The sequence below is a fragment of the Canis aureus genome, chromosome 30 (genome assembly GCF_053574225.1).
Source record: "Canis aureus isolate CA01 chromosome 30, VMU_Caureus_v.1.0, whole genome shotgun sequence".
NCBI classification, from domain to species: domain Eukaryota; kingdom Metazoa; phylum Chordata; class Mammalia; order Carnivora; family Canidae; genus Canis; species Canis aureus.
This window is the reverse complement of record NC_135640.1, coordinates 21219116-21241650: the sequence shown is the minus strand read 5'-3', so window position 1 is coordinate 21241650 and position 22535 is coordinate 21219116. Positions and strand designations below refer to the sequence as shown.

Below are 22535 nucleotides of genomic sequence, written 5' to 3'. Positions count from 1 at the left end.
GGTGGATTACCTATGTGATGGTTAAAGGTACTACTATCTCTAACTATAATGGAATTAAAATCTTAAGAGGGTATTATAGTTTTCAAGGCAGCCATGATTTTTAAGTTGTACATTTTTCAGAACTTAAGTTTCACAGGTTGTGATGTAAGAGACTTAAATGTATTTAATTCATTATCTATAAGTATTAGTGAACATTTGAGAATCATTTCCTTTTTCTCATATGGAAAACTTGTAGCAAATGCCTACTACATTCATAAGAATGAAATAGAGTCCTTATCTGATGTTCAATCCTTTACATGAAACAGATTTCAGGCATTACATATAATTGGGGAACTTACTGATATGATCAGGAGTCCTAGAAAATTGCATACCATGCCATCATTAAAAAAAAAAAAAAAAACTTTTCTTAATTTATATCACTCATACCAAGTATCTATCTCCTCTACTTTTCGTTTGGGCATCAGTACAATCAGTATATGAATCTGAACTATGTTGGCAGAGCTTATGGAAATGACACATAGTATAAAATTTTAATGATGAAATGTTTTTATCAGAAATAGCTACATATTCTTAAGGAAGAAACACTGAACTCAAAATGTGGTCTCAATGAAACTAAGCATTATGTATAAAAATTACATTTGTTTGAGACTATTTTCATCAAAGTGTGTGCCAAGTCTGATGAGACAGCAGATTAGGGAAGCATGTCCCTGAAGACTGAGAGTCTGAGAATATAATACTCAAAATACATGACCGAGTTAAGACTCAAGAACTATGAAGCCAATAATGAGAAGAGAAGAATGAAACTGGAAAATTAGAAGGGAAAAGAAAAGAGACTAGTTCTAAAAAATGGGTCAATCTGTTAAGCAATCAGGTTTGTAACTGTGCCAGGCAGATTGCAATTTATGATTTATTTACAATTTCTGTGGGAAAGGACCCACTCAGGTTACTTTCGTTAATGGAGATACAGCATGTGTGTATATAATGAAGTAAGAAGGATGGAATAATATCAGTTGCTGAAAACTAGAGCTCACAGAAAAGTGCAATAGAATGATTACCACTAGGATGTGTTGCAGTTCTAGCCTTGCACAGCAGCGATGGTTCTAAATAAGCAGACCAGTAGTTGCAATTGTGGCCACAGCACCTGCCAGGTATTCTGTTCTTTATTCTTCCTTACTACTTTACCATAATACTAAGGGCGTGTTCTCTCTACTTCACAATCTTTTACCTCATAACTAATCACACTTCTGGGCTTCCGTATTTTTTTTTTTTTTTGGTTTCCTATGCCGCCCTAATTTCAACCACTCTACCTTCTACTAACTTTCCAGTGTTCCATGCTCAGATTGTCAAAAAAGAGATATCTGCTTTTGCTGCCTTGGCAGCACAGTCTGTTAATGGTCATACTCTTGGTTTCAGCTCTCTTGACCTCAGAGTTGTGGGATCTAGCCTCGCCTCAGGTTCTATGCTCAGCGATGAATCTGCTTGAGTTTTTCTCTTTCTCTCCCTTTGCCCTTCCTCCCCAACTCTCTCTCTCTCTCTCTCTCTGTCTCAATAAATAAATAGATCTTTAAGAGAGAGAAGGAGAAAGGTCTGCTTGAACCAGCCAGTCATGATCCAGGTTAAAGTGTTTCTATGGGCTGAACATTTTGCTAGTTCATACTTTCCTCTTTATGCAGGAGGGTGAGTGAGTCTCAATTTCTAATTATTGTTCAGATATCCAGTTCCATACTGTACCAAGCACAGATTAATGTGTAATATGTGTAATTCTGTGTGAAAAGTAAAAAATTATCATGTATGTGAGAAAATATGATTTCCTCTGGCCACCATCAATTTAGATGCATCTATCTACACATGCTCAATGTCTAAAAAATTGATTGATTAGACTAAGTTAGGCAGAGTTCCTTTAAATTCTTTGCTGTTATTTTTTAAAAATAATTCATGTTTTAACAAACAAATGTAAACAATGGAAAATATGTAAAATAAAAACTGGAAATTCCCTGTAATATACCCTGAGAAAATTGTTATTAAGAATTGATTGTATTTTCCTTGTTAGTTTGCTATGTATATCATAGAAATATTATGTTTTCTAAAATGGGATAATAAAATAATTGTAGATTCATATTAATTCTTATGAGACTATATAATATTCTATATAATATATATTTAATTATTTTTGGCACTTTATCATTGCAAATAACACTTTTGTAGTTATATATTTATATATCTATGTAAGAGTTTCTATAGTATAAATTCTTTTTTATAAAGATTTTATTTCTTTATTAGAGAGAAAGAGAGAGTGAGCACAAGTGAGAGCACAATCAGGGGGAGTGGCAGGCAGGGGGAAAAGGTGAGGCAGTCTCCCTTCTGAGTAGGGAGCCTGATGTGGGGCTCAATCTCAGGACACTAGGATCATGACCTGAGCCAAAGGCAGACATTTAACTGACTGAGCCATGCAAGGCCCCAATAGTATGAAGCCTAAACATAAAAATATTGGATCAAAAAATTTTCCATAGATTAAGTCTTTATTATTTAGGTAACTTAAAATATATGACACAGTGTTATACAAAGTTGAAAATATTGTATACCTTACACTTTCACATTTTTCTTCAGCTTTCATTTTTCTAATATTTTCAACTCCGTGCTTCAATGCTATTAGATTGCTCTTCTGCAAAACAATCTCACTCTAACTCTATCTAATCATCAGCCATCTCTGGACTTTTCTCAAGAGAATTGTATGTTTCAGAAAAAAAAAAAATGAAAAAAATGAATCAATGAATGAGTCAAAGTACTCCTATGATTACCAAATTCAATAGTTCCTAAAATCTGCTGCCAAATTCTCTCTAGTTTACCTTGTTTTACTCTACTTCCTGGCAATTGTTCTTTACATTCTTCATATAAATTAATTATAATGACTCTATTCTCCATAAATCTTGAAATCCATACCCTCTCTTAGCAGATTATCTTGCCTTATCCATCATATAAAATAATCCATTTGATCAGACTTCTCTTAAAATTCTGGGATGAAACCATAGTCTTTTCCCCTTCTTGTAAAATCAGGAGTGTTATTATTCCTTAATCTAAAGTTTTACAGATACCAAAAGCAAGGTCTTGTATTCCTGAAGAAGACAGGTACTGGCTGTTAAAAGAAAAAAAAAAAAAAGAGAGAGAAGGGAAAATCAATAGGATCTAACCTTCTCCTTTGTAGATTCAGAACTTCAGTCTTTTCACTACTCCTGAGATGAGCATCTCTGGAATACGACCCTGCATACACACATACACACACACCACAAACACACAGCAAAAAAACAAATTAATAAATGAAACAGAATAATCCAAAAACAACAATGTGCATTTAATAAATCAGAAATATATATTTCTATAATAAGAACTTCAATAACTATAAGAACTGGAGATTATTAGCTACCAATCAATGACTGTTTTACTTATACTGAGATGTATGGTAAACTGAACAAAATCGTAAGTTCAGTTAGCACAGAAACAATACATGAAGTTTACTTGCATGCTTAAGATATCTGATGTATCTTCCATCACATTAGGAATATGTAGGAGAAGGATACCCTCTTCCTTTATAATTAATTTTCTTTTAATCTGTTTTTACTCTGGATGTGGATTAATTCTCAGTGAGAATTGCTATTGCTTATTTTACATATCTTGTCTAATATAAAATTAAAAGTGGCTTTTCAAGAGTACCTCATGCTATTTGCATAGGACCTCAAAAGTATTAAGCATCTACTATGTTCCATATACTCTTTCAGTCATTAAAACAAGCCTTGGCCTTATACTTGTATTTCACTCATATATACTGAAATTATGAAGGCTCTCTGTAAAGTAGAACCTGAAAGAAAACAGAAACATATTTGTCTTTATATTTTATGAAATTGTATTTATTTATTTTCCTCTTATTATTGACTTATGTCAGTTTTGGAACACACTGAATCTCTAAAATGTTGTTTCATTTGTTGGATGAAAGCAGTACAAAACAGAACACATGGCAACTCATTACAATGAATTAAATATCCTTTAATCTCTGTGAGATCAAATAAACATTAAATCTGATCGTGTTGGGATCCCTGGGTGGCGCAGCGGTTTGGCGCCTGCCTTTGGCCCAGGGCGCGATCCTGGAGACCCGGGATCGAATCCCACGTCGGACTCCCGGTGCATGGAGCCTGCTTCTCCCTCTGCCTGTGTCTCTGCCTCTCTCTCTCTCTCTCTCTGTGACTATGACTATCATAAATAAATAAAAAAAAAAATTAAAAAAAAAATCTGATCGTGTTATTACAGCAGGGTCTGAGGCAAAAACTGAAGTCTTTTGCTAGACAAAAACATTTAAAATGTCATTGCTTTAAAAATAAAATCCTCATTATGTCTAAGTTAAATGAAAAAGCTAAGTAAGGTGTGAGAGGCTATGCTAAAAAAAACATGCTGTCTACTGGGATTCTTGCTTCCATTGGGCAGCATATTCAATCACTGGCTCAGTTACAAAATGAAAGGTCAATGGGTATTATCTATAGAAGAAATAGAAGGTGCAATGAAGTCAAATTATCGATGCAAGTACTGGATGATTAGGTAAGTAAGGAATAAGCTTTTTTTTAATAATAGTGGTAAAAATACTTAACATGAGATCTACCCTCTTAATAATGCTTTAATGCATAACTCAATATGAATAAAGAACATGTATATCAATACAATGGAATATTGTTCAACCTTCAAAAAGAAGAAAGCCCTACCATTTGCAACATGAAAGAACCTTGAGGACATTATGCTAAGTAGATTAAGCCAGTCACAGAAAGAATAAACTTGTGAGCCATTGAGATCTGGGGAGTTATGTACTTAGAGCAGCTAGTTTTGTCTTCCCTGATACAGTGAGTGTGTGCATTCATTTGAAAATATGCATTTCTTATAAGGTATTCTTGAAATAATTGAAAAAATTCAGGACTCTTGACTTCATGCAGTCTACTTTGTAACAGCAGGAGAAAGGCAAAAAAAAAAAGGAATTGTGCAAATAAATGGGCATGTCTTATTCTTAGAAAGCTAAGCATCAACAAGAAGAGTGAACTGAGAGTGATGAGGGATAGCATAGTTGTTTGCAGTGATACATAGGTGAAGAGGTCGCTGTCAAACATGAGTAGTATGGAGGGAACACCATGCCAAAGAAGATGGTAGGCAGACACCTAGGGCTTGGGTGTGCTTCGCTGTGAAATTAACAGAAAGGTCAGTGTTTCCAGATCCCAATAAGATAAAAATGGAATGAGGAGGTGCTACAAACTGAGGTTTGAGTTGTACAAAGAGACAACAAGCAGTAGCTTCCAGTAAAGCAGTTTGAATTTCCCTCTAAAGCCAATGACAAACCTGTTAGTAATTCTGTTACTAAATTTCCTATTTTTCTCAGTTTAAAGAACATGATTGTGTGAATATGAAATCAGGTAGTTGATTAATTATACAATATAAAATTAGAATGTTAAGTGAGGATGTTAGTGGCTTTGTTTTGGTACATGGATCATTTTTGTCTCTGTCATCTGATTGATGATAAGCAGTAGTACAACTTTGGAGAAGAAAAATATTCTGCAATTTTCTAGGCAGGAGATGAAGATGGCTACAGTAAGGACATTCATAGCACAGGTAGAGAGTATTAATTGTGGATTCACTTCAATTATTTCTATGGAAAGCTTATTCACAGTGGAATTTGCAATTTCATTTCCTCAAATGTTTTTCAGACAGAAGTTCTATTATTAACAATGGAAGGAAATATTTATCAACTACGGGTGCTTTTCCAAAGTGTTTTGGTACAGACATAAGAGTTAGGTATATTAGGTAATCTTCTCATATTAAAAATTAAACAATACATTTAAAAAGTGAGCAAAAGCATATATGATTTTAAAACTCTCAAACAAAAGGCAAATCAATGGGGAAGTGGTCTTCAAATATCTGTACGCCTTCATTGGTTATATTTAATTGAGTATAATGAAGTCTTATAGCTTTTCACAATGTTTTTGCTTCTCCTTATTGAATTGCATTTACTACAAGGTGCTCTTAGAAGATGACAGATTGACAGACACAGAAACTTCACATAGGAAGCTTCAAATTGTCATTTTTTTCCCCAACTAGAATGCTATCAGGATTTTTATTTCTACATGAAATAAGGCACTAATACTTTGGTACTCTATTAAAATGTAGTGTCACTTTGATGAATTAGGTAATGGGCTGACATCAATACATCAAAACAATGAGTTTCGGGAGAGATTCAAAAAGCCTTATGAGCTTAAATCCAAAGATACTTGAATGTTGAATGCTAAGTAGTAGTTAGAAAGAGAATATGGAATTTGAGAATGTTAATGTGTACACATGAATTAAATCTATGGTGGCATTAGAACATTTTCAAAGGCTATGTTTGCAGAACACTTTTCTATATATTAGGTTATATCAAATAAAAAATAAAAATAATTATATACATATGAATAATGGAATTTCTATCAAAAATATGTTACTAAATTCCTATTTTTCTCAGTTTAAAGAACATGGTTGTGTGAATATGAAATCAGGTAGTTGATTAATTATACAATATAAAATAAATCTACAAAGTAATTCCTTTGAATAATATAGAGTTTATTTTGCTTTATGAGCTACATTGATAAAACGTATAGTCCTGATCACCAGATGATTACACAATTGCTTTCATGATTGGAAGTTTTCTTTTTTTGCCGCTGTGATGATTGGCTTGCTCTAAGGTCTCCTATAGCTTAGTTTATTGGTAGTCTCCATAGTTCTCTTGAGTAAGAATGGAATAATTCACTATTCTCCATCTTTCCCCTAAATTTAATCCCTTGAAATGGACAAGGAGTGGCCCATAAAATGCTGTAGTGTAACTATGACATAGGCTAACAACCTTAGCAAAAGCAATGAATTATGCTGAGATGTAGATATTAAATCTTCTTATAGCTATGGTAAAAATACTGAATAAATTTGTATTCCTAGAGTAAGTGTATGTGCATGTATTTATGTTTCCACATGAGTGTATGGGGGGGGGGCAAGAACTTAATGTTATTTGAGTCCCAGGATGAAGAAATGTTATAGAATTGATTCTCATTATCTACAGTAGTTATTTTCTATAAATTCACCAAGAAAACCGAATTAGTGAATACTGAATCCTCATTCCTAGGGGAAATACAGGGTTGGTTTTTGGAAAACTCTGGTATAAACATTTTATCAATTTATCAATACGTAACCCTGTTTTATGTGAGTTTGTCTTTAGAGACACCTTATTTAATTCATTCTGCTGATTCATTAACATTGAACTTTGCCAACATGTTAACTCATGCCTCAGTGAAGCTTACCTAAACATACTATTTTCTCTGTAAGATACATCATACTCTATGGCATTGAAGAAAACTACACAGTACCTCAGCACTGTACTTAGAAGCCATCTTAAACAGCTGGAATCACCATCAACAAAAACAACAAGAAACAAAAACAAACAAAAATGTGACACTAATTATAACCCAAAAAGGACACGTTTATATGAAAGCTGAAACAAGAAGACAGAATGGCCTTGTTGGATCCCAGCTGGAAACATGTGCATTAGGTCACACAAATTTTTCACTGTTCTATGTATGTGGAATGTCCACAAATGACCACAAAACACTCCAAATATTGAGTTAGTTAGGCTTAAGTAGGCAAATTCACAAACACAAAATTGTTAATAATGGGGATTAACTATTTGGTGCTGGAGAGTAGATACATTTGTGAAAATAAAGCACCACCATATAACAAGTTCCTGTTTTTATAAAGTAAACTGAAATTTTTGAGGTAAAAATTTCCATCTTAGTCTTCAACCTCAAGTTGAAGAGAATTATGACTATATGAGGCTTGACTTTCTAATGTTCTGATTTGAAGTTTCAAGATCAGTTTTCTTCTCTATAAAGAACACTAGACTAAGAATGAAAAATCAGTTTTAATAATTATTTACCCTCAAATAAATCAAAATGGTTTCTGAGGGATTTGTTTCCCTTAGCTGTGGAAGCCATGTGCAGCTTGTAATAATACTTGTATTGTCTATATGTCCATCCCCTGATCATTCAAGACAAAGTCACTGATGGCCCATTATAAGTCAGAACAAATGGAGTGGAGTTATGGCCCCCTGACTCCCCCTATGTTGACTCATGTCAGTCATAAAATCTAGTATGGGACAAAAATTGGAGGAAATATGTTACACATCAATTCAAAATGTTTTGATTAAGCACCTATGTCATATTAGGCACTGTTAATTGCTGGCATGTACCAGTGAGCAACATAAACGGGGTCTGCTGTCTTTGGGGAATAATAACCTCATCAATCACAGTGTACAAATACCTGCTGGGTTTTGTACATACTTGTATGGATCTACTTAGATTCCTCTAATGATCATTAGGAAAAATATTTCATTTAAAGGAAATATCCGGGATCCCTGGGTGGCGCAGCGGTTTGGCGCCTGCCTTTGGCCTAGGGCGCGATCCTGGAGACCCGGGATCGAATCCCACATAGGGCTCCCGGTGCATGGAGCCTGCTTCTCCCTCTGCCTGTGACTCTGCCTCCCTCTCTCTCTCTCTGTAACTAACATAAATAAATAAAAAAAAAAATTAAAAAAAAATAAAAAATAAAAAATAAAGGAAATATCCACTGGCTTGAAATATTTCGTGATTAAAGACATGGTTGTCATTTTTAAATCAGTTGAAGAAAGGAGATTCCAAGGTAGCAATATTTCATCACTAAAAGAGTCTATTAGCATTATTGATATTGAATTATTAATCACTGAATTAGTATTGCTGTCTCTCAGTCTCAGAAAATGTTCTAAATACGAATGACTGCTTGGATGGCATAAAAAGTTCACCACATCTTTATAACTGCATGGAAGGTAAAAGGACTTCCTGTCTATACTTTGAATTTAAAATATACTGAGGGTAAACTAATTAGGAGGGAAAATTGAGCAGCCTGTAAACTGTATACATACAACACACACACAAAAATCAATACATATAGATACAGATGTACGTGTGTGTGTACATAGCAGTTTAAGATGTTTTTATGTTTATAGAGCATATTTTGGGGATTTATGTCAGTTAAGTTTTTCTCTTTTTATTGGTGTACAATTTACCAGTATTACTTAAACCTGAAGGCAGGAACATCTGTCTAACTTTTACAGTCAGGTTCCATGATCAAAACTGTACTTCTTTCTTTGTTCATGTATTTTGCTAACCCATAAAATTTGCAACATGATTATTATATATAAACATAACACTATCATTCCATTATTGATACAGAAAACAAAAATGAAAATACTCTGAGAGTTGGCCAATCCTACCATCATCTTATACAAATGTCAGAGTCTAAATGCAAAGTTGTATACTTGAAGAATTTTCCCTCAAGTACCACACAGTCAGTTCTGGTGGGTATGCATCAAGGAAATTTGGAAATGTTTAGGACATTTAAGCATTTTTTCCAAGGCAATCTTTAGATTTAACTGATAGGCTTAGAAATCTAAAGGACATCTGATTAAAATTTATAATACTCTATTGTGTGCTCTGGGATTAATATCACTTTAGGAAATGAATTACTGAGATACTTTAGAAATATTTCACATTAAATAATTGTTTAAAGTTTAATGGAGATAAATTTACCGATGCTTCTAACAATCCATACTCCATGTTGATCTCACATTTAAACTTCTTTATTTACATAATATGAAGAAAGATGTGTTACTATCAGAGAGGGGAGCCATATCATTTTCTAAGGAACTTAAAGGTAATTTAAAGTAAAAACATTACTATGTTTCAGAGAAGTCAAATAATGTTTTTTTAAAGCAAAGGATTAAAATAAATGTTCCTATATACCTTCAATGTTTATGAATGAGCTTATACTTAATCAATTTGATAAAAGTTACTAGCAACAAAATGATTAGTACAAATTCTATTTTTAAACCAATTACATATCTAACTTGGCACAAATTACTTCCTTCCTATTGTCTATCAACCTCACCTGCCTTCTCTGTGGGAAAGTTCCTAAATTCACTTTATAAATACAGTGGTGACAATACTGACTTAAAAGATAAGTGCAAAATATGTTGTCACTACTGATGTGTTTATATTACACCTGCATTGCAACTGGAACAAATATTTTTGTCTTGAAAACAAAGCCAGGTGAGCTTGAATTAACTTGTCTGTTTTAACCACTGAGACATTAAATTTTTAATGACTTCAAGGTTTTAAATTATAAACAACTTCCTCAAGCTTTTTTTGGATCTCTGTAAAAAAAAAAGATTGATATAAAAAAATACATAGAAGAAAACAAGGAAATAAGATAGTCTTATTTTGTCTCTTTGTATTGACATTGCCCAAGTAGTATCAGTTGATATTAAAATATAAGTTAGGCTGTGCAAGGCTTTAATGGAAAGATTGGCAAAAAGAGAAAGAAATATATTTTTGAACTTCCAATGATTAAATGCCCCAATTTATCACTGGCGTCATTCCCATGACATCACTTTCATGTAAGATATTGCTTACTACATCACTCATTCAAAGGCATTTAAAAGTAATAACAAAGAATTTAAACCTATTTCCTTCCAGAGGTATCTTAAATTTTCTTTTTAATTTATCAGAGTACAGTTAGGTAGACAAATTCATGCCAGGTAATTCAATGGAGGGTATTTAATATGGAAAGTTAATTCCAGAATTTTATAACAGGAAAAGGGCAATTAGGGAAGAATTAGGAAATCTCCACTTTTAACAACTACTGGAGGCTACTACCACTCTTAGAGCTGAAGAAACATAGGGAGGAGGTAGTGGTACCAGTTTCAGACCTCATAGTGAATGGAGGGGCTGGAGCAGATGTGCCTGTCAGCTGCTGCAAACACGGAAACATAGTTGGTGTGGTGAGAGCTAGCAAAGTAGAAGAGGTACAGCTTCTCTAAGAAATGTTGCCTGAAGAAGGAATATGTGAGGAACACCTACTCTTCAAATTTCCTTTCCATCCCCAAATCTCCCCCTAGTGCATTGACTGAACCTAGCCATAAGTGACTAGGCAAGGGAGTATGGGAAAAATGTGCAGCCTCCACTGTTATGCCAAGAAGAGCGCAGATGAAGCAGTATATGAAACTGAGAACAAATGACTAACACAGCCCTCTTCTAAAAGCTTTGATCTATTTATGTTATGTCTCTTGAAATTTTTAAAGTCTCTAATGTTCCCCACTGCGAACAGTAAAAGAGTTAATTAACCCTCTTCAGCAAGACCTTCAAGTATTTTGCAGTCTAGCACCAACCTAATTTTCCAGCTGGTTTTCTGCTACGCCCTAACTTTCAGTCTAACGTAGGGGTAAATAAACTGACTGCCAGGTCCCTATCACAGAGTAACTTCAGGTCATTAAACCTTATATATGTTGTCGCTTTTGCCTAGAATGCCTTTGCTGGTCCTCCCCCCAAACCCAACACCTCTCTATCCCACGATTCTTTCTGCCTTAGGAAGTCAATTCAAGAGTATTTCTGTGAACAGTTTTCGACATACACATAAAATTAATTACTTTATAGTGACTAACCATATTATTAGTATAATTTTTACAATATTATTATTAATGATATATGTTTCTATTAATAAACTAAACTCTTTCAGGGCAAAGGCCAGTCGATAAGCACAGAGAATGGGTTATTATCAGCTCTCAGTAAATGTTAAATATATGAATGGATTATATTCTTCTAGAATCTAAAATTATATTTGAGTTCCAAAAAAAACTCCAATGTACTAATCATCATGATGACTTTCTTTTTGTACCTGCAGGTTTAATGTTCTGCAGTATTAAAGGTTTACACTGATATACAGAAAAGCAAAGTACTTAGTTTTCTCACTAGCAATCTTTCTTAATTAGTATTTTGCCAAATTTTCTCTCTCAAAACACTATCTTCCCAATAATGTAATATTTACAATCTCACATGGCTGGGGGAATATCATTCTTGTCATTTGCAAACTGGTAAATAATCAATGATGCCTGCAGGATCAAAGAAAAATGATCACAAATGTTGAGCTTATTAGTGCTAGCCATTATTTCTTTTCCACTCACATCCATTCTTACTCTGCTGAGTTTGAACAAGGAAGTCTTATGTAGTATAAGAACCTAATTCTCTAGCTGTGAATGACTGAGTCATAGATAAATTATTGACTCAAACTGGGAGGAAGTGTCCCTTAAAAATGTCCCCAGGTGCTCTTCCTTCCCAGCATTAAGCTTGCGTCTCAGGCAAGAAGAAGGAGAAGAAGAAAGTAAGGATGTCCTTTTCCAAAAGCAAAGTTTTTCAATCAGTCTCAATTAGATTTCACTTTGTGTTTCCTTGTGTTACATGGCAGCCCTTAAAATAAAAGAAAGTGAGAAATTATGTTCTTTACTTTTTAATCTCTCCAGGAGAGGAAGGAACGTGAAAAAAAGAATGCAGGTGGTATTCTGAATGAGCACACAGCATCTAACCAAACAACATGGAGATCTGGAGTTAGAAAACTCTGTGAGATAGTAGTGTACCTTGAAGGCAACATAATATCCTCCCTCTGCCACATGCAAACCACATTCTCCAGTGTAGAAAGTAAGTCTTCTGCAGAGGAAAGTGGTATGTAGAGATGGGATTGAAAAGAGAACAGAAAGGAAAAAGATATGTGGCCCCAGAGTAGGAGGTAGAGAACAGCTGTCTGATGTTTCATTTGCTAAGCAACCCAGCTGTAATTTGAGTAAGAAGAGTCCCAAGATTCATTAGTATTTAAAAAAAAAAAAAATGGTCTTTACTTAAGATGGCTCAAAAGATTTTTTTTTTTCTTGTTTCTTTACAATCAAGTTTCCTGATTGATAGAAGAGCTGAGATGTGCTATAAGAGCTGAGTGCTATAAGTGGAAAGTCTGCCAACATCTGCTCTATTTCTTCAGTATGTGCCCCTGCCTTCACAGACTCTATGAACATACAAGAAAACTCATTTAATGGCTATATGTATAACATTCTCTATTATCTATTATCCCCCATTTAAAAATTATCAGCAATCTTGTAAAGAACCCCTTTAAAGGATAGCTTTCTTCAACTATCTAAATATTTAGCTAATCATTTAGCATTTAATGGGGATCCATCAGAAGCAAAATTAAATATGAAGTGCAGTGGAATATCTGTACTTTTTCTACTTACTTCATGATACAATAATTCTTAGTAATGTCTACTCACAGAGTTTCATATATAAATAAATATTAGGATCTGTGAAAATGCAGCTAGAGATTATTCCTAATCATTCTCCTAATATGATGTATTTCTCCTATTACTTGATATGCTTCATTTCTGTTTGATGCTTAACTCACTTCTATGTGATATTAGGAAATATGCATTAGCCCAAACATCACCTGACAGATTTTAGCAGTTCTCCCCATGGAGTTCATTTCCTCCTTGACACTTTTTCAAATATCCTTCCCAAAGCAATGCATTTGCTTATAAAATCAATACGTCTTTTTTAAAAGAGGCATCCGGTTGCCAAGAACAAAGTACAAAAATGAACTTTAAAAATATATAATCTGTTAGAATTGTGGAATGGCTAAAAGTGAATATAAGAAGAGCCTGTTGGTTTGTTTTTTAATAACTTAGTATGATTCAATATTTGGTGATAGATAATATCAAAGAGGAATTTTATTTTTCTAGGAGTTTTGCTTATTTTGTATCACCTTTTATGTTATTAAGCATGCCATGTGCAATTTCTGCTTAAATTTCACTCATTAATTATGCATCCTACAGATGCATCTCCCATATATGTCTGCATGTGTAATGCATATTTAGCCTAGATCACTGAATTATGGATAGAGAATACAAGAAAAATATTTTGTTATTTTCCTATATGACATCAAATGACAGCGTTTAAAAGGACATTGTAATATGTGAAATATGTTTAATAGTTTCATCCACTTAAAAACATAAAGTAAAAAAACAAACAAACAAAAAAACATAAAGTCACATAATTTCTGAGAGTTTCTTGTCCGAGAGTAAGAATAGTGAGATTTCTTTTTTAAATGTGTATTACTTCATTAAATGCATATCCAACATATCATCAACAGTTTATTTAAAGAGAAAAAGCTTAATGATAGAGTTCAGGATCTTTTAGAACCACACCATTCTTACTAAGAAATTGTTGACATAACAATTTCTGAATTATTGAATTTAAAAAGAATCCTTTAACACTTAAAAGGAAACAATGAAAGATTTCACATCTCTGTGATGTAATTTTTCTGTTCACTAAAATGAAAAGAGGATGTCAAACATACAAGGTATTAATAGCAAAATCTTACACTATGCTAATCAGTAGTTAAAACGCATCCTGAAATACAAACATTACAATTTCAAAAAAAAAAAAAAAAAAACAGTATTTTCAATATTTAAAAAAAAAGCAAACAAAAAAAACAAATGGTCTTCTTTGTATTGCTTTGAATACACACATGGGAAATAGCTAATTTAAGATAATAAGGATACTGCCACATGGACTCTCAAGCGGCAACCTGAAGAGCTCCTTCTCCTTTGAGGGATTTTCACATATGGTTCAGGAATTTGAATTCAAATTCTAATCTTTCAGTCAACACTTATTTATTGTGATCCTGCTACAGGCTACCCATTTTGTGTTATGGATAGAATAGGGTATTGGGGAAGACACAGTCTCTACTCTTACGGTGCTTATCTCCTACTTGTTAAAGGAGATGAATCTGAGAACACTTAGAGCAGAACTCAGAAAGTATTTGGAATGAAGACCCTTTTTTTAAAGATTTTATTTATTCATTTATTAAGGACTCAGACAGAGGCAGAAACATAGGCAGAGGGAGAAGCAGGCTCCCTATAGGGAGCCTAATGTGGGACTCCATCCCAGGACCCTGGGATCACAACCTGAGTAGAAGATAGATGGTCAACCGCTGAGCCACCCAAGTGTCCTGAATAAAGACACTTCAAAGTGAAGTTTCCAAGGTTAAGAATGGATTAAGGTCTTATGAGAGTGAAGGATGGTGGGGTAGAGTGCTTTATTAGGTTGGGAAGTCAGGGAAGGCTACCTTGGGAAGGTGACAATTGAAGGAGCTGGCCATATACAAATTTTAAGAACCTTCTGAGCAAAGTAAGTAACTGTGTAGAGAGAGACCTTATGCTGAAGGAAGCTTTGCACATCTCACAAACGGAAAGGTGGTTGATGTGGCTGAAACTTGAGGAAGAGCAGTGTAAGTTGAGTTCCCAGAAAGAAGCAGGCTCCTGATTATTTAGAGCCTTGAAGGCGATGGAAAAGATATGAATTTAAAATATACCCTAAAAGCCTTAAAGTATGCATGTATTTTTACTTAACAATACTATAAGAGTCAGATATAGTTAAAGATGGAAGAAATAAAGTATAATAAAATATAAATATGATGAACCATTAAAGAATTTTAGAGAGGGGCAACTGGGTGGTTCAGTCAGTTAAGCATCTACTTTCCACTCAGGTCATGATCCTGGGGTCCTGGCATCAAGGATATGTCGGGTTTCCTACTCAGGGGGGAACCTGTTTCTCCTTCTTCTTCTACCTGCCGTTTCCCTGCTTGCTTCTCCCTGTCATATAAACAAATACAATCTTTAAAAAAAAGAATTTTAGACAGATGGAAGACCTAAAAAATTTACAATATAAAGTTTATGTTATAAATATATATAACTATGACTGGTGGATCAGAAGGTTCTGATGGTGGTAAGGAAGACCAACTAGGTAAGCACTTTAGTAATCTAGAAGAGAAGTCATCTAGATCTTACTTCAAGAAGACACAGAGGACGTCACCACTTGAAAGAAATTTATGAAGTAGAATTTAAGGCAATAAGATACTGAGTTCCTGATTAGACATAAGAAGAGATTATATATATATATATATAATATATATATTATATATATAATACTACAAGCACATAAATAGATAAAAACAATAATTGCAAATTTGTACACAAATTTTGAGGGAGAAAGGATACATTGTATAGAGAATAAGCTTCATAACTGTGTGGTGTGGGAGTGGGAGATACTCTGTACGTTGTTTACAACTTTTCAGAAAAGAAGTTATTTCAGCTAAGACTAGAAAAAAAAAAAGAGGTATAGCTGCTCTCTAGGAATAGGATGAACTCCTACCCAAAATATAGTTTAGATGTCAAGACTGTTGAAGCCACATACACACCAAAAAGGTATGAAAGGTCTTATTACTTACATGATGAGGCTCTGTGAAAGCAAAGCAGCCCCCCAAACTGATCCAAAAGTGGCTTGAAAGAGCAAAAAAAGGGGACTTGCTTGGAATAATGAGTGGGGCCATGAGAAGGGTTCCTGTGCACCGAAAGGGTTTGCAGTAGTTTGAAACTCCTCCTGGTACCAAAAGAATGAGCACCCGGGCTTTCTCATCAGCTTGTCCAGATGTGGAGCAAAAGAGGAAGGGAAAAAGGTGAGGTTTAAAAATGCTCAGAAACCAAACATCCAAAAATAGAGACTCCCTTATAGGAAGCTACCTTTGGACAGAGTTTTATGGCTCAGGAGAGGGTTGGTTTAATTTTAGGTTGTAGGAGAATTAAGAACATAGACCTTGAGGCCTGAGAGAATGGAGTATAAGCAAAGCAGAATGTGAATGTGGACAGAATGCGGTGCATAAAGGTAAGGACATCTCCAAAAATTTCTGTCACTTTTTCCACATTTCTCTGCATTTTTTTTCAATCTCTTAAAGATGTTATTCAGGCTAACATCATCAAAAACAGGCACTAGCTCTAGAGTAGGATCCTACAGGCTTCTCGTGACTTGCAAACCTTTCAGTAGTCAGATCAGTAAATGTCTGTGAGCTCTTGAGAAGAGGCGACTGTGAGGTCAACAGGCACTACTTGGGAAGCAAAGGACAGTGGCTCTTTCACAATGCATAAGAATATGATTCATCCTTTGAAAATTGGTATAGCACTGGCACTAGCTGGTATAGCAGTCATCTTACTTTTCATATTTTCTATAAGTAAAAGATATGAACTGAAACTTATGACCAAAAGTGAGAAGAAAGATACAAACATTTCAAATAATAACTTTTCTTAAAAGTCAATATAAATATAAAGCATAAAAATAAAATGTATTAATACATGACCTGCATTCTCTTAGTTTTGAAAACATATATGATATTATACAGGAATGTGATTCACTTATATATAAAGCCATGTCAATTTTTAAAAGATTTCTTTACCTTTGGGTGCCATTATCTCCATTCCTACCCTCCTGATTCTGTGATCAACACAAGCTGAATTTCAGCTCCTATGTACCATTTAAAGTGTGCCCTTGCACAGGGCACAAATTGAAGCAATGTAGAGATTGGCCTTAATGTCATACTTCTTGAAAAATAACAATGTAAATGTTATTTATATTTTGAAAATTAGGGAAGAATAGCTGTCTTGTAAGTAATAGAAATGAGTTATTATATATGCATATCCTATTCTATACTTTATATATTATGTATGTTCTAAATCTATATATTGAAATCTGATATATATATATATATATATATATATATATATATATATATTCAAACTTTAAGATATTTCAAAAAAACTTTTTGAATATTTCAGATTATTAACATTTGGTTCTGCAAAGTCTCCTGCTAGGGGAAAAACAAAAAACAGTAGTCACTTGTCTTGTGTTTTAAGGAAGGGAATCAGTGAAAATAATAATTTCCTTCATTTCTTATTCTTTTAAGTTATAGGTCAAAGGTGAACTTATCTCCAGTTTAAGAAAGGAAGGAGTCTTTTGGATATTTGCTTTAAAATATCACTAGAAAATCTTTCATTGCACTTTTTTTCATTGTTGATGTATACAAAGAAATGACATACATATATGTATGAGCAAAGTCACCAACTGAAGTTAACTTTTCTTTCCCTGTAGGAACATGGTAGAAAATAGCTTGGAATTTCACTTTGTTACTTTTTTTGTTTTGTTTTGTTTTTTATGAAAATACTAATTATCCTCAATAGGAGCTCTGGTAATACATTATTTCATCTTTCTTTGTTGAAATAACCCAAATGCTGTCAGACTATTAAAGTAGTTTTGTCAGTTTTTAAAAGGAAGTCTTTCTGTCCAATGTGAGTGGAGAAGTGGATGAAATTACCTGACAAAATTCACTGATAAATAATAATTCATTTTGCATTATTAAAGCATTTTTCATTTTACATTTGTGATTAGAAGTCTTAGCTTTTTCTTTTACATCTTATGATGTTTGGGGAGTATATAAATAAAGCTACAGATATTTTTTTCTCCATCAAAAGAATACTTTATATAAACATATCTTAAGCAAAAAGGAAAATTCATTTTTATGGTTGATTTTTCACAGTGACTCACGAAGACAGACTTTTTACTACAAGTGTATATAGCATATTTAAATTGAGGAAACTTTCTTATCTAAGAATTGGTTTTCTCTTTTCACAGTACTTTTTTGTGAATCCTCTAGCCGTCTGTATTTTAATGAGAATGGTTATGACCAAAGGAATATATGGATTAATCAGGCACAATAAGCCCTTTGAAGGATCAAAGTAAATGCCTTTCAGTAAAACTGTGTGCCCAGACTGTGTTGATAACTGAAGAGTTTTAGTTAAATAAAAAATGCTGACTTATCTTAAAAGTTCACTCTCATAAATCTGCTTTCCCTAAGATTTTGAAGAGCTTCTAGAAAGAATACTGTAATGATAACTTTGTTGAGAATATTTTATTTTTTTAGCAAAACAATTTAATTGTCATATTTCTTTTTACCAGAGTAAAACACACACACACACACACACACACACACATCCTTGTAATACAGTTTCTTAACATATATTTAAAAGAATTTGCAATCAAAAGGAACCAAATCAGCAAACTGCTTATCTCAACATACTTCTAATGTTGAAATTATTCATTGAGAAATAAAAGTTGAAGATTCATTTTATTGTGTGAGAATGTTACAAAAATTTAAACTACATCTGATAAAAATATATAATGAATTTTAAAGGTTTTTGAAAATCAATTGCTTGATACTTGCCAAGTGAATTTTTACATACTCCACTTTAAACAGCTATAAAAATGCTAATTATTCATCTGAGGTTATAAAAATATGATTGTACTGAAGTAACAAATATAAGCTCTAAAAATTGAAATATGTGAGTTTAATATTTTATAGTAGTATTAATTTATATAATAATGAAAATATTTTAAAGTATTGAGAATTAGAGGGAAATAATTATATTTGTTCATTATCTAAAATAGTAATTGAAAATATTTTATTAAAATGTTTTATTACAAGGTAACACAATAAATGTATTACCAAATTTTCTGTTTAAACACAATATATAATATTAGCTTCAAAAATTAAGTAAAGTTGCTTCAATTAAATTTAAAAGAAAGTTTCCAAATCCTAATTACAAATACATAATTTTATTGTAAAACCTTCTGTATAACACTTATAAAATAAAAACTTTTAATTTATTATTTTTCCTTTTTCATACTGAAAAAATATAACTATTATTCTCAAAAATTAAGATGCAATGAATTTAAGCAGAACAAAATTCAATAGAGACTGCATTTATTAGGAGACTCAATTATTTTTAAAGGAGATTGTTAAAGGAGATTCAGTTATTTTTTTATTTATGCAGTATTAAATCAATATTATTAAATATGAAATCCCTCTGAAATGCAGAGGGAGTATATAGAGGAGAATGTAAAACCATAGAACTAGAAAGAAAATGGACATTATAAAAGAAAGTGCTTGGATATTTAGGTCAAGTGGAGCCTACATACATTTTAATTTTAAAAAATCGTAATCACAATCTCATTTACCTTGTACATCATCTCATCATTCCAAGCTCCATTTGGCATATTGGTTAGCTAGGGTTTGGGTAGCTTACTTACTTTAGCACAAACAACCTTGTTGATGATTCATTCCTGTGGCAGATGGCAGATGCTATCCTTGTCCCACGTATAACTCACAAATCTCTCAGTGTGCAACTTCCAAATGCCTGAAAGCTTTTGTTTCTGGAACCACTGCAAGCAGAACCACCACAGAATGGACTCTCAGCAGCCCTGAAACAATGACTTTTGCTATTTTATGAAAACAGAGTTTAGCTATCTTAACTTTCAAGTAGGATAATTTTAAGGTTTTTTTGTTTTGTTTTATTTTGTTGTTGTTTTTGCACTGTTTCCACAATTTTTCCATGGGATTAAGTTCCTTGTTCTTAATCGCTATACATAAGCCTAAACTGACTGTGACAGGTAGCCACAATACATTCATGAATTCAAGAAATTCAATAAATTATTTCTCCACATTCTATGTTGGTTATTTAATTTAAAATAATTCACCAGGTTTACAAATTCCATTAGTTTTAATTTTTTTCATTTTAGTTCAACAGGGTTTATTAGCACTATCAGAAGCTTAATGTTGTACTACTTACAATGATGGGTCTCAAGATCTTTGTCATGCTTCATGCTCCACAGTGTTAAAAAATAATTACATTCCGGGACACCTGGGTGGCTCAGTCAGTTGAACATCTGACACTCGTTTCTGCTTGGGTCGTGATCTCAGCATCCTGTTATCAAGCCTCACATCAGGTTCTGTACTCAGTGGGGAGTCTGTTTGAGGATTCTCTCTCCCTTTCCCTCTCTCCCTCTCCTAGCTCATTCTCTCTCTTTCTCTCTTTCTCTCTCTCTCTCCCTTTATCAAACAAAAAAAATACACATTTAAAAAATTACATTTCTATAGAAACATTCATGTAAACAAAGCACATTCTGGCCGTGAAACTCACCTTAACAAATTTAAAACAATAAACGATATACAAAGTGTTCTTTGGAAATTAAAAAAATTAATAACAGAAAGGTAGCTGGAACACCTCCAAATATTTGGAGATTAAACAATACACTTCTAAATAACACATGTATCGAAGAAGATATCTCGAGAGAAATTTAAATTTTTTTGTACTAAATGGAAATAAAAATATAATCCATGAACATTTGTGGGATGCCAGAAACAATGTTTTGCAGAGAATTATAGGAGAGAATGCATATATTAGAAGAGAAGAAAAAGCTAAAATAAACAATCTCTGTCTCTATCTTAAAAAATCAGGAAAAAGTAACCCAGCAAATTAAATTTAAGCAAGAGAAAAGAAGTAATAAAATTTAGAGCAAGTATTAATGAAGTTGACAACACAAAACTGATAAAGGAAATCAAAGAAACCAAGTTAGCTCTTTGCAAAGATCAATGAAATTGATAATCTCCTAACCAGGCTAATTAAGAAAATAAGAGACTAGATGCAAATTACTAGCATAAGAAATGAAAAAGTTATCACTATCAATCCATGGATCTTAAAAGGGAAATAAAGTAATATTATGAAAAACTCTATGCCCACAACTTTGGTAACTTAGATGAAATGCCCCAATTCCTTAAAAGTCACAATCTACTAAAACTAATTAAATAAGGAGAAATAGATCATTTGAAATATATATATATATTAAATATAACATATATATAAAATTTAATCTATAATCAATCAGCATTAACCTTCTAAAAAAGAAAACCTCAGGCCCAGAAGGTTTCATTGCTAGATTCTACCAAACATCTGAGAAACAAATCATTCCAATTCTCTGAAATCTCTCTGAGAATGCAGAAGCAAAGGGAACACTTCTCAAACTCATTCTGTGAGGCAAGCATTACCCTACCAAAAACAGACAAAGATATTACAATAAAGGAAAATTAACAGACCAATATCTCCCATGAACATGGATGCAAAATCATTAACAAAGTATTGAAAAAATGAATCAAAATGAGTATGAAAATAATTATACACCATGACCAACTTAGATTTATTCCAAGAATGCAAAATTGGCTCTGCATTCAAACATCAATTAGTGTAATCCATAACACCAACAGGCTAAAGAAGAAAAATTACATGACTCTATAAAGAGATGCAGAAAAAGCATCTGATAAGATCTAACACCCACACATGATAAAAACTGTCAGAAAGCTAGGAATAGAGGGGAACATCCTCAACATGATGAAGAACATCTACAAAAAAAAAAAAAAAACAACTAACATATTTAGTGATGAGAAACTAGAAGCTTCTTGCTAAGATCAGGAACAAGGCAAAGACCTCCCTCTTATCAATCCTATTCAATATGATACTGAAAGTCCTAGCTAAAATTAGAAAAGAAAAGAAAAGTGTATAGATTGAAAGGAAGAAATAAAACTACATGATTATAAATGTATAAATCACAAAGAATCAACCAAAAAAACTTCTGAAATGAATTAATGATCACAGAAACGTTACAACATATAAGGTTAATATACAAAGGTCAACCAAATAATTAGGTAGAAATCTAACAACATATGTACAAGATGTATATGAAGAAAACCACAAAACTCTGTGAAAGAAATCAAATAATATTTAAACAAAGGGAAATAGATGCCATTTTCATGGACAGAAAGATTGATATTGTTAAAATAATAGCTCTTTTCAATTTTATCTT

At 33.0% G+C, this 22535-nt stretch overlaps 1 long non-coding RNA gene across 15 annotated transcripts in view; it reads right to left on the bottom strand.

Moving 5' to 3' along the window:
• The window catches only part of LOC144301774 (uncharacterized), a 268953-nt gene that overhangs the window by 5542 nt on the left and 240876 nt on the right, over positions 1-22535 (bottom strand). For 12 of the 15 annotated variants that reach the window (XR_013368623.1, XR_013368621.1, XR_013368611.1 and 9 more), the window contains 3 exons: positions 19929-20060; positions 3709-3853; positions 3189-3258 (listed from right to left, as the gene is read on the bottom strand). This is a non-coding gene — a long non-coding RNA (uncharacterized LOC144301774). Of the gene's footprint in view, positions 1-3188; positions 3259-3708; positions 3854-12222; positions 12381-19928; positions 20061-22535 lie in introns of those variants that run through there. The other 3 variants (XR_013368616.1, XR_013368618.1, XR_013368624.1) reach the window with 2 other exon arrangements.